General features: G+C 37.4%; 1 protein-coding gene across 1 annotated transcript in view; it reads right to left on the bottom strand.

Moving 5' to 3' along the window:
- LOC145252620 (uncharacterized) overlaps positions 1-10,923 on the bottom strand; it is an 82,264-nt gene extending 71,341 nt beyond the window's left edge. Inside the window, exon 1 of the mRNA XM_080112338.1 lies at positions 10,674-10,923. The gene's annotated coding sequence lies outside the window, so the exon portion shown is untranslated. The remainder of the gene's footprint in view (positions 1-10,673) is intronic.
- Between the last annotated feature and the right edge of the window lie 2,737 nt (positions 10,924-13,660).

The following is a 13,660-nucleotide window of genomic DNA, read 5'->3' as shown; positions in this document are numbered from 1 at the left end:
CTGATCTACATTAATGATCTTCCAAATCACATCCTTACATCATTCGTAGACATTTATGCTGATGACACTACTATCTATGGTAGCATATCTAAGAATGTAAACGACCAAGTTCTCTCCGATTCTCTCTCCTCTGATCTTGAGCAAGTGGTACAATGGGGAAAGAGCTGGCTTGTTACTTTTAATGCATCTAAAAACCAAGCTTCTATCTTTACATCATCAATGCTCTGATCCCCATCTGGCATCAATTGAAATGAATGGTTCTTGTTTTGGGGAGGCCTCATATTTTGACAAGCTCCTGGGCTTGACCTTTACTCCTGATCTTAAATGGAACATATACATTAAATCTGTTACCAAGGCCGCTGGAAAAATGGTGGGATCCTTCTATCGATCCAGTAGATATCTCACTGCTGATTGTTGAACTGGAACCTCCTTCACTTGTCCCAATGCACTAAGTAAGTGTCTGTCTTGTAACGTCACCTGTTTAGCGTCTGAACAGCCATAGCTCTCCCCCTTCATCTCCAAGCGACCTGCTTTATATTACATTCATCTCTGTGAATCTCGCGAGATTACATGAGACCGTTTCTGTAAAATATGACAGACGCCAGCCATTTTGCTTTTTCTTTTTCCTATCCAACGCGCATGACAAGCAAACATGTCAGTGCTTAACAGGTAGGTCATGTGTATGTCCGTTTCTATTTTCCCCACATCCCCCCCCTATGATCTCATGATCACAGAGATCGCAGAGAGGTGGCGCTCTCTTCCGTCGGGTGCTTCTTCGAAGGGGGGCTGTGCAGGTCTCTTGTTCACTTGCACTCTCATCTGCAGTCTGAGGGTCGAAGAACACTGCCTCCCCTGAGAGGATACTAATATCGGATTTGCTGCTTGATGAGGATGAGGATGGTGCAAACTAGAGTGATGGCCCACTGGCCTCAGACCCAGAGTTGCTCTCGTCATCTAGTGGTGGTTGTAACTGTGTCGCCGGCCTCAAGTCCCTAACATGAAGGGGCACACCGTCAACCATGACTGACCGCTGACTCATCATATTGGTCACTTGGCCCTGTGTATATCTGTCAGTGCACCGGCTTCCCGGCAGCTTCACCCAGATAGGATCCCTTGGTGTGTATGACCCCTGTCCTTCCTCATTGGCAACTTCTCTGTTGGGATAGATTACCTTTTCTCAAACTCGGTATTGGTATATTCCGTTTGCAGGCGCTGTTCCTGGAGAGATGCCATCTTTCGGCGTGATGTTGTACTAATATACAGTTTCTGAGATGGTGCATTGCTTCCTGGTCGCGATTCTTTTGATACTGCGATGGCTCGTCTCAGCAATACCATTGCCAGATGGCACATAAGCACACCACAGTCACAGCCGCACTCCCCACTCCTTCAGGAACTGTCTGACTTGCTGGTTGCAGAAGGCTGGGTCATTGTCCATCAGCACCTCTTCAGGCGCGCCTCTTTCAAAGAACACAGATGACAGCTGGCGAATAATGGAGGAGTCCTGACACCCGAGTAGTCTCCAGGCCGCGAAGCGCGTAGCTCCACAATCAATGATGGTGAGGAAGTGATTGCCACTATAATGTGTGATATCCATGCTCACCCTCTGCCACGTACAGCTCACTCCCAATTGCCTTTTTTTTCCACTGTATCGGAGCCGGGTCGATTGATTGACATGCCTCACAACTTTCCACTGCTCCTTTGATATCTGCTCTTCTTACTTCTGGGTCAACCATCTTGGCAAAATATAGTGTCCGCTTAACCCCTGGGTGTCCGCATTGCTGATGAATCTAACTGATACGATCCACATCCATATTACACGTGACAGCTGCACACGGCTGTTGCAGTATCTCAGAACCTCCCTGGGTATCAACCAGCAGCCACCGTTGTGGTACTCGTGTCAGCGCATCTGCTCTGTTGCTTGCAGACCTGATCAATATTACATCTATGGTCAGGTTGTACTCTTTGATTATATCGATCAGGGTGGTGAGCCGTCTTTGTATCAGCATCTCACTTGCTGCCCGTGTGGTTAGCCGTGCTCTTCCAGTCACTGCATCGGTTATCGACCGATGAGTGCACGCAGAGTCCGTGATAATATGCAGTACCTTGGGTTGCCACTGAAGCGCCAGGGTAACTCCTTTCAATGTGGCATCAAGTTCAGCCAGGTTTATGTGGCTAAAATCATTCTCTGAACGAAGCCAACAGGCGTCTTCGATAATACTATCATAAACCGCAAAGGCAACTCCAAGGGCTAGTGAACTAGCATCCATCCCGACTGTGAACTCGTTCCCGTTAACACACCAGTTCCCTCGCACAGGGTCGTCGCGAGTTACCCTGGCCACAGTTTGTGTCAGCATGCTCAGGAGCCTGGCATCATGCACTTTATTATCCCATCCCAATGATACAGATGTGGCATGACGTTTTATGGCTGCCACTGCCACCCTGAGCCAACCACACACAGGGAAGTGACCCACCAGCCTTCTGCAAACAGAAAAAACGCTCCGACGAGTGATGCTGGATGGGATTTCCGGAACATCATCACCTCTCCTCCAGTAGAGCCTCTCCTTGCTACCGCTCACATGCAATGTAAGACGATGTTGCCTGGCACACAGCCTCATCCTGTTGCTGTGTCGCGTGCATAATTGCCGGCATAATGCCTGATGTCACATTGAGATCGAACCCTAGCCTGGTCAGACAATAGCGAGTTCCTTTAATTTCCACAGTCTGAAATGGCCACAGCTCTTTTTCAATGCGCATCTGCAGGTAGGCCCTGCGCAGGTCCAAAATTGCTACGTCCGACCCTTGTTGCTGCCACTCCCTTAATTTGAGCGCACAAACATCTGCCCCTGCTGTGTATGGGTTGACATGTTCATTAAGTTCACGGTAGTCCATGACGGGTCGAACCTTCTGTTTGCTATCTTGTAAGACAGCCATCAGGGGAATCAGTCCTTGGGGGGGGGGGGAGCTCATCCTCAGGGTATGGAAGTAGCCAGCTATTGTTGATCCAAGTCTGCAGTTCTTCTTCATACTGCCCCCTGAGCCTCATTGGAGGAGGGGGGATACTCTGACAGTTGGTTCCCTAAGGATATTGGTTGATCGCCAGCCCACTTCCAAGATGTTGTCCACGCATTGGTTTCCCTGTCATACTCTGCATGAAAGTCAGGCTCGTCCAGGGTAATCGCAGTGCAAACATGTTTCTCATGTCAGGAGAACTCTCTTGCCGGTGCAGTCCACAGTGATTCCACCCAATTGTGTAATCAAATCCATCCCTAGAAGTAGGTTGTATCCAAGCAACTCCCCATCCACCACGAGGGCTTGCATGACTACTGCAGGCCCATCACCGATGCTTGTGCTGATGACGCTCACCCCACAAAAGGCCAGTGATCCACCACCCAGGTTAGCACCGGAATTCTCTCCTTGCGCAACAGGGTCTGGGTGCACTCAGTATCTACAAGAGCAAGGCATTCACATCCGTTAACGTGCACAGTTACTGCAGGCAGTGCCTTGTTCAGTGACGATCTGAGAGAAGACTGGCGCTGTAGCTTATTCCCCTTGCCCGTTTCCCAAACAGGCACGGGCCAGGTGTCCCTGGTTTTTACACTTATAGCACTGAAGCACGCTAAGCCTTCGAGTCAGTGAGCACGATGAAAGACAATCACGGGCTAAATGGTTGGACCTACCACACTTGTAGCAGCTTGTAACTGTACCAAGGTCCTGAGATCAACCCTGTGATGGTTGCACGACTACTTGGGATGAGGCTCAGAGCAGATCTTCCACACCAATGGGCAATCCTGAAATAAATGCGCACACCAGGCCTTTCTGACATTTCTCTGAACAAGACTGCAAGCTTCTTCAGTTCTGCCAGATAAACATCAACAGTCTCCTCGGAATGTAACTTGCGTACCATAAACTCCTTCCATGCAGCAACCGGATCTAATGCAAATGCTGTGTAGAGGGCGTTTTTAATGCAGGTGAAATCTGCCTTTTCATCTGTTAGCTGCTAGTATACAGCATATGCGCCCCTAGCGAGACGCATTGGGACCACGCATTCCAGACGCTTTACACCACGGAGCTGACATATCAATTCTGCCTTTTCCACCTATTCCTGTACTGACTGCTCAGCGCTGCTGCAATCAAACAGTGGAATCAGCTTAGGATCAATCCCGAAGTCATACCGAAAATAGCTTGTTGAACTGAAACCACCTTCACTTGTCCCAATGCACTAAGTAACCGTGTCTTGTAACGTCACCTGTTTAGCGTCTGAACAGCCAAAGCTCTCTCCACCACACCTCCAAGCGACCTGCTTTATATTACATTCATCCACGTGAATCTCGCGAGATTACACGAGACTGTTTCTGTTAAATATCACAGACGGCATCTTGCTTTTTCTTTTTCCTGTCCAACGCGCATGACAAGCAAACACGTGGGCGCTTAACATGCATGTGTATGTCCGTTTCTATTTTCTCCACAGCTGATGCAATTCTCCATCTATATAAGAGCCAGGTACATCCAAGGATGGAGTACTGTTGTTACATCTGGTCAGGAGCAGCTAGAAAGGACTTATCCTGCCTTGATCGAGTTCAAAATAGACTTTGTAGCCTCGTAGGGGATGTCCTTTTCTCTTCCCTGCAACCTCTTTCTCACAGAAGAGATGTTGTGAGTTTGTCACTGCTTTATCATTATTTTCATGGCAGGTGCTCAACTGAGCTCCAATCTATGGTCCCCCCTCGCCAAACTTTCACAAGAAACACCTGTCTAGCAGAAAACACTATCAATAATTCCCCCCACTCTTTATCTGTGCCTAAACCTAAACGTAGATTCCATGATCAAAGCTTCTTTCTTAGAACTGCACACCTGTGGAATTGTCTTCCATTTTCCTGCTTTCCAGCTGACTACAATATGGTCATCTTCATGTCTAACGTGAACAAGTTTTTGATGAGCCGTTCCATATAAGTTAACAGATTTACCGAATTCCCATTACTAATGATTACTACATTGTCCAATTTCTTTAACTTATCCTCGAGTGGCCTCTTGGCCTTGATAAGTGGTGATGCCTATGTAAAAAAAAAAAAAAAAAAAAATGCGGCGGACGTTGTCGAGACTGCACCCCCCCCTCTAAATCCCACTACTTTCCATTTGTTTTTTTTTTGTTTTTTTTTGTACTTCTTTGTTAATATCATCGATTACAGACTAAAGTTTCAGATTATAAAAAAAAAAATTGAAAAAGAAAAAAATTTTTTATAACTTTTCACATGGGGGTTCATTTTTCAATTATAACGTTGTACTAAATAGAACACAAACTTTGTGACCACGATGAAAAAAATGGCAACTCTCTCTGATGTGACTGAAAGTTAGGGGTTAGAAACGGAGGGGTTAAAAAAAAAAAAGGAAAGATTTCCTTACCCCCATTCTCTTATCTATGTATGTATCTATTCATCGTGGCCACAAAATTTGTGGTCAATTTAGTACAACGCTACAATTGAAAACCGAACCCCCACGTGAAAAGTTATAAAAAATTTCAATTTATTTTTATAATCTAAAACTTAAGTCTGTAATCGATGACATTAATAGGAAAAAAGTAAAAAAAAGTGAAAATTGTGAACTTTAGAGGGGGGGGGGAGCAGTCTTGATAACGTTCGTCAAAATGATTCTTAAGAAAGGGGTTCACTTTATCGTTATAACGTTCTAAGCGTGTGACACATCGGTAAAGAAATGGACAGTAAGTCAGGTAGCAATGAAGTATCACGTTATAATAAGAAAGTGAACCCCCTTTTTAGGCCATTAAAAAATTTTTCTGCTAATATGATTAAGTTTATAATCTATGATAAACGTCTTTAAAAAGTTGAACAAATGGTGTAAAACACGCATTTTTAGGGAGTGGGTACTCTCGCAAAGGTCCGCCAAACAGTGATTAAAATAAATAAATAAATTTACTTTAAAACTTTATTTACTTTGTTTTTTTTTTCAAATAATTTGTAGCACTTATTTTTAATTATTCTATTCTAGGACGAGTGAGGTTTTAAATTTACATATTGCAACGCACTTATTATCCAAAAATAGATTTTTGTTGTTAGGAAAGAAAAAAAAAAGCGGTGAAAAAAATGAAGATACTGACGGAAATACATAAAATAATTAAGAAAAAAAACAAAAAAAGAAAGCCACACGTACATGCATTGTATGGCCTCCTCTGGTGGTGCTGTATGTGAAATGACGCCACAAAAAATAGTGAAGAAATGAATATTAGAAGTGTGAAGGGCCAACGTTGCCTTCACATTTTTGCTAAGTTTCAGAAAAATCTAATGGATGGGGTAAAAAGTTTCATTTGTTGCAATTTTGGGCATTTGTGACCCCTTTTGAGCTCCTGGGAATGCCGAATCCCAGTGAAAATGGACAAATGGTGCAGTTTCACGCATTAAGACATATTTGAATTCAGCACTATGGAAAACCACATTATACATATCAAGTTCTTGAGTAATATGGAAAAGAGCTCCAAAAAGGCATGTTTTTTTAGCCCTAAAAGTCCCAGAGGAATATGAACCAGAATTTTGCCAGGGTCACCCATACTGAATTCATATTAAGAACAATGACCTCCAGGCATGTTTTGGTCAAGTTTCAGGAAAATCTAATGGATGGATCAAATGCTATGGGGCAAAAAGTGTCATTTTTGGCTATTATAGAGCATTTTTAGCCTCTTTTGAGCCCCTGGGGATGCCGAATCCCAGTGTAAATGGATAAAGATGCAGTTTCAGGCCTTAACACATGTATATTTGAGTTGACCACCGTGAAAAACTACTATATAGTCAGACAAAGTTTTTGTTGAGAAATATAAAAAAAATTTTTTTTTTAAAAAGCCACAAAAAGGGGCGTTTTTAGCACTCAAAGCTCCCAGGAACGCGAACCAGAATTTTGCCAGGGTCGCCCATACTGAATTTATATTAAGAACAATGGGCTCTACATTTTGGCCAAGTTTCAGAAAAATCTAATGGATGGATGGATCAAAAGTTATGGATCAAAACGTGTCATTTTGGGGCATTTCTAACCTCTTTTGAGCCCCTAAGAGACGCAACGGGAATTTTCGCAAAAAAAATTTTTTTTTTTTTACTGTGCACATCTATTTAATGAAATACAATTTGTGGCAAAATTTCAGGAAAAACTAATGATCGGTTATTTGGCAATCGTCCAGACGCGTGGACGCCACTGAAAACATAAATCCCTCTCCAATAAATCGAGGGAACAAGAACAAAAAAAAAAAAAAAAAAAAAAAAAAAAAAAAAAAAAAAAAAAAAAAAAAAACGGGGGGAGGGGGGACATACGTTGATATCGGAATACCCTGGCCAAATCACCGTTAAATAAATCGTCCGCGCATATAAAACTTAAAAATCGAATCGGAAACAAAATGAAACGTACTTTTTTTCCTCATGCATACCTATTATTTTAGTAAAAACGAATTACTATTTCGTTATCTTTCTTACTAAAATAACAATTATTAATTCTTTTTCACTTAAAATGAAATAAATAAATAACGAAAAAAAAAATCCCTCCAATTTCTTCTTGGTCAAATAACACGACAAAAAGTAACAAAGATTTTTTTTTTCCGAACACAAAATATTTGAAAACCAAAACATTTATTGTATCACTATATAATTATAAAAACATCTATTTAAGAAAATATAATTTTAATAAAACAATTTCGTAATGAAAGCAAGACTGGGTTTTTATAAAATAAAAATAAAAAAAATAACATTAGCAAGTACGCATGAAAAAAAAAAATAGAATTAACAATTTTATTTTAGTAAAGAAAGATAACGAAATAGTAATTCGTTATTACTTAAAAATAATAACAGGGGAAATACATCTTTTCTTGTAATAAAAATAAAGTTCGTTTCATTTTGTTTTCGAGTTTCCGATTTTTAAGTTTTATATGCGCGGACGATTTATTTAACGGTGATTTGGCCAGGGTATTCCGATATAGACGTATGCCAAAAAAAAAACAAAAAAAAAGTTTCGTTTTATTTCCTAAGAAAAGGATTCCAGGCGCTTCTACACTATTAGGACGAAATTTCGGAAATCCTAATACTGAATTTCACATGGAAACAATGTATTCCTTGTAATATCCAAAAATTACGAAAATCGATAAGTAGAAAATTATTTAAGAAAATAAGAAATAGAATTTGCTGAAAACGATCGTAAGACGCAGGAGAGTTCAAAAGGGAGGTAATTTTCCGTTTCGATTTAAACAAGGTGGTCGCAATTTTCCACCTGCTAACATGATTACAGTCTGTTTAATAATTCAGTAATATTCAGGTAATTTCGACTAAAACTTGAATTTAACTTCAAAATACTATATATATATATATATATATATATATATATATATATATATATATATATATATATATATATATATATATATATAAACGTTATTCATGCACTTTTTGATCCGTGCTGAAATAATAACGTTATTATTTAAAAAGCCATTCTTAACATGGGGAGGGGGGTATTTTGTACCTATTCTGTACTTTAACCTTACAATTGAATAAAAAAAAAAACATATCATTAAACTTTAATTAAATTTGGAAATACGATTTAAAAAAATAGCGCGGATCAGTAAGTGAGCATCAAAAAAACAAAACAAAACAAACAAAAAACTAGCGTGGTACAATAAATGCCCCCCCCCCTATTTTAGGGTCTTCGTCTTCAACGTGAAATTGATGGCTTCGCGGAATCCTTTGTAAACAATTACAGACGAAACTTGAACTTATCCTAGAAAAAAAAATTCCATGTGCAGACAGAATACAAACGTAAAGATAGGACTTCCACGTTCAATTCAATTTTTACACTATCGTTTGTTTATTAAAATTGTTAGATCAAAGTAGAGAATATTTTTGGGGGGAGGGAGGGGGTTATACACAGATTCGAGAAAGTTGTCAAAAAACAAATATATAACAAATAAATGTTATCAAAGGCAAGATAAATTACTTTTCTATCTAACTGGATAAGTTTTTAGTGTTTTTATTTAATGTAACGTGTTTATTCGGCTCGAAAAACATAGTGTTTACCGATGTAATGTATTGGAAAATTTAAAATGGCGCCAGACTCTCTCTTTGACACGGTAAGTTTGGAAAAAAAGTTAAAAATAAAAGAACTATACAAAATACTGTTAAAACCCCACCGAATATATGTCAGCCTATGTCACGGTAACATATATTGAGCGAGTTTCTAACAGTATTTTGTCTAGTTTTTTTATTCTTAACTCCTTTTCCCAAACTTACCGTGTCAAAGAGAGAGTCGAGCGCAATTTTAAATTTTCCAATACATCGGTAAACACTGTTTTTTAGCTGAATAAAACATGTTACATTAAATAAAAACACTAGAAAATTATCCAGTTAGGTAGAAAAGTAACTTATCCTGCCTTTGATAACATTTATTTGTTATATATTTGTTTTTTTGACAACTTTTTCCGAATGTATGTTTACAGTAATACAACCCCCCCTTTTTAAAGCCACTCCTTCTAAGAATGGCTTTCTAAATAATAACGTGATTATTTCAGGGCGGTGCGTATTCTGCGTAAATACAAAATAGGAATAGTTACGTCGATAACTTATTTGTAGGTACATTAAAAAAAATGGTAAAACTATACAAACACCGTGACAGCGAATTAACCCTAACCCCAACCCTAAACCCTACCCCTAACCCTAACCCCAACCCTAACCCTAATCCTAACGCTGTCACGGTGTTTGTATAATAATACCAAAAAAATTATTGCATTTTTACCCCAAGCAAGACACAGTACCACTTTGATGTGGGGGGGGGCTACTATCTAGGCCATAAATTGCAGGGATACTATATAGGGAGTTGAGCAGCAAGAGGTCCGTTTACATTACACTTGAACATGCCAGTACAGTTGGGGAAGCAAGAATCCGGGAGGGAATCCCGAAGTCTAGCAGTTCTGGGGAAGAAACTTTTGTACGAGACGCGTTTCCTGAGAAAGAAAGAAAAGTGAAATTAACCCTTTCACCAAATAGGTCATTATTTTATCACAAAATATTTAGTCTTGAAGATTAGAAAAAAAGTTTTTACGCGATAACTTGTGCGTTTTTCAATTAAATGTTTAAAATTTGACTTTTATGAAGTTAAAAATTCAAATTGAAATGATTAAAACTTAAATTTAAGCGTTTAAAAATCAATTTTAAGTTTAAGGTTCATTGTTTTTATAGACTTGAAAAAATAAATAAAAATAAAAATGCACCCCCCAAAAAGATTTTCCAACACCGTTAAAAATTATTTTATAAAATAAAATTTAGTTACAAATTAAATAAATGATTAAAATGGACCAAGAATTCGTTTGTTTTTTTTTTTTCACGGTTCTAAAAGTTGAATTAAAGTATACATTAAAAATATTTGAGAAAAATAACAAAAAAGTAAGTCGCAAAATATTTTTTTTTTTTTTCGAAAGAAACCTCTATAGAAAAAGTTAGAAATTCTTTGTTGTCGTTGTTTTTTGTTGTTGTTGTTTGTTTTGTTTTTTTTTACGGAGAAAAACTACAAAAAAAAAAAAAACTTTACAAAAAGCACACACACAAACAGGATGCATTTTAACATCGTAAAATAGTAAAAAGAATTAAGGACAGAATAAGAAAAGGTCTTGAAGAATTGAATCAAATTGACTTATTTACCATTTTGGAGGTTCCGTATTTTGGCAAAAAAACGAAAAGAAAAAAAGCCGTCTGTTTAACAAGAAGAACGGAGTAAGAAGGAGGAAAAAAAAAGGCGAAATGCTGAGGAGAAAAGCCGGTGTCTATGAAAAATTAACCCTCGCAAAAGAAAAAAGTAAAAAAAACATTGGTTACTTAGATAATAATATTAGGTCACTCCGTCCTAGCAATAACCGATTTTTTTTTTCTTTCTTTCTTTTTGTGTGTTTATGTATAATTTACGCTCTATCTCACGTTTTATCCCTCTCCCCAACCTCAGTATTTGTCTATCGATATTCGTCGCACGTAAACCGTCTTCCTTTTTCCACCCTCCGTATCATTTATCTCCCCACGAGGGCGAAGTTAAACACTAATTTTCTTTTATGTTTAAGATAGAGTCGAGTCGACAGATCGAGATTTTTTTTTTGTTGTTGGTTTTTTTTTTAATATGTCGTTTTAAGCAAAAACAATATTACGTATTTAGTTGCCATGTCGAAAATAGTAATATATCCAAAAAGTACGAAAATTTATCAAATAGATCAACCACTATTGTGTGTGTGTGTGTGTGTGTGTGTGTGTGTGTGTGTGTGTGTTTACGAAAAGTAAAAAAAAAAAAAATGTCTAGCGCTTTAGCCTACCAATGCGGAAGCCATTACGGTGTAATGTAAAGTTTGCATTCCCAGTAATGCCCCTTGTCTATGAATCCTTCTACATTATAACATCTAAGAAAAAATGCAGTTATACGCAATTTTCCGTAAAAATTACTTTTATCTATAAATAACTTTCTACTCGATGAATTTTCGTAATTTATGAATATATTACTATTTTCGACATGATAATTAAGTACGTAATATTGTATTTGCTTAAAACAAATCGATCTATTGATTAAAAAAAATCGATCTATTGACTATCTCAACAAGCATTTTTTTTTTTTTTTTTTGGAGATACCCAGCTCTCCCACAGTATATAGGACAAAACTGGTGATTGTCAAGAATTTCCAGCAGAGAAAAAAAAACAAAAAAAACAGAGGTTTAAAAATATGTCAACAAATAACTATCAACCAAAGGCAATAAAAGTTAGTTTTCTACCTGTCTGGATCAGTTATTTGCGTGCTTAGAACTTCAGGTAAATGTTTACTTTAAATACAACACACCGACCAATAAAATTTGTTCTTAATTGGTTTTCGGAGTCACTGACAACGAATCTGATATTCAAACCCGTCGCAAATTTACCGTTTGCATGGTATTAACCCTTGGACACTTGCACTATTTTGCGCCATATCACCGTATTTGTTAACGCTACGCTACGGTGTGTCAGAAATTTCGTGAAAATAGTGAATAATTCCACCCCATCTTTCCAAGCTTATAACTCCTCGAAAAATGCAATTCAAGCCCTTTTTTTTTTTTTTTTTCAATTAAAGGAGCAAGGACCAAGGTTTCATTTAAAAAAAAAAAAAAAAAAAAAAAAAAAAAAAACGTAGTTTTTTTTAAAAAGGTTTTAAACTTCGGACTTCGGACTTTTATTTATTGACCATTTCTCTTCAATTTGTGAGTAAATTAATTATTTATTTTCGATGACTAAATTAATTATTATTAGACATTTCAAAATGGGAGGCGTGAATTATTCGACCCCCTGTCTTTCCAAGCTTATAACTCCTCGAAAAATGTAATTCAAGCCCTAATTTTTTTTTTCAATTAAAGGAGCAAGGACCAAGGTTCCATTAAAAAAAAAGAAGAAAAAACAAATAACGTGGTTTAAAAAAAAAAGGTTTTAAACTTCAAACTTTACAGGTAAAATTCTAAAAAAAAACTACGTTTTTTTTTTTTTAAATTTGAATATATTATTTATTGACCTATTCTCTTCAATTTGTGAGTAAATTAATTATTTACTTTTCGGTGACTAAATTAATTATTTACTTTTTAATAGACACTTGAAAATTGGGGGGGGCGTGAATTTAAAAAAAAACCGTTTGTCTAAAATATTATATTCGATTTATTGGAAAGAACATAAAATTTCACATTGACCCTGAAAATATCGTAAAAATAGAATCAATAGAAAAATTTTGATAGATTTTTAAAGTTTAAAAATTGAAAAATATTGAGTTCGGAAAATTCATTACTGTTTAAAAAAAAAAAAATATTTCTATTATTTTTAAAACAACTTTAATAGTTTATTTTGGAAGTATAATCACTAAATAAAATAAACAACCCACTTTTAACAGAGAAATTACGAGATTTTTATATTTTATTCGCAGTTTCGTGTTAGAGGTGTCAAAAATTCCTACAAAAATTCTGATACACCTACGCGGGCATGCACAGTTCTTATTCAAATGCACGTGCGCGTAGTCACGTGATCTTTCACAAGGTGCATGGATACATGGCGGATATTTTAAATGACAGCACCCGTCCCCCTCTGCCCCCCCCCCCCCCACCAATGTAAACAGAATTTTTGTGAAAAATTAAACAGTTCTTCTGCTCGGTGTATGTCGGCGCGTTACTTACGGAAAAACGATAAATGGGGGAGCGGGAGCCTTACCTACGGTAAATTAAACGGCATAAGCACCTGTTAAATTTGTACAAGTTCTATAATTGAATATCCTCCCTAAAAAAATAAATAACACGAAAAATAAAAATAAACCGCTCGTGAAAACATTTTCTTTTTTTTTTTTAGATAAATTAAAAAGCATCAAAAACTACGTAACACATAAAAATGAACCACATTTCTGTTTTTGAAAACTTTCTTGTTATTTCAAATGTCTGCTAAAAAATTCTTCCGCGATGTGACAAGTCACTTTACTACGCGCGTGCACGCATCATGTAAAAATAGCATAAACGAAGATGTGAGATGACACAAAATAGTGCGAGGGTTCAGGGGTTAATACCATACAAACAGTAAATTTGCAACGGGTTTGTATATCAGATTCGTTGTCAGTGATCCCGAAAATCTATAACGAACAAACTTTTATTGGT

This window comes from Euprymna scolopes, chromosome 29 (genome assembly GCF_053919585.1).
Source record: "Euprymna scolopes isolate OS-2025 chromosome 29, ASM5391958v1, whole genome shotgun sequence".
NCBI lineage: Eukaryota > Metazoa > Mollusca > Cephalopoda > Sepiida > Sepiolidae > Euprymna > Euprymna scolopes.
This window is presented reverse-complemented; position numbering and strand designations above follow the sequence as displayed.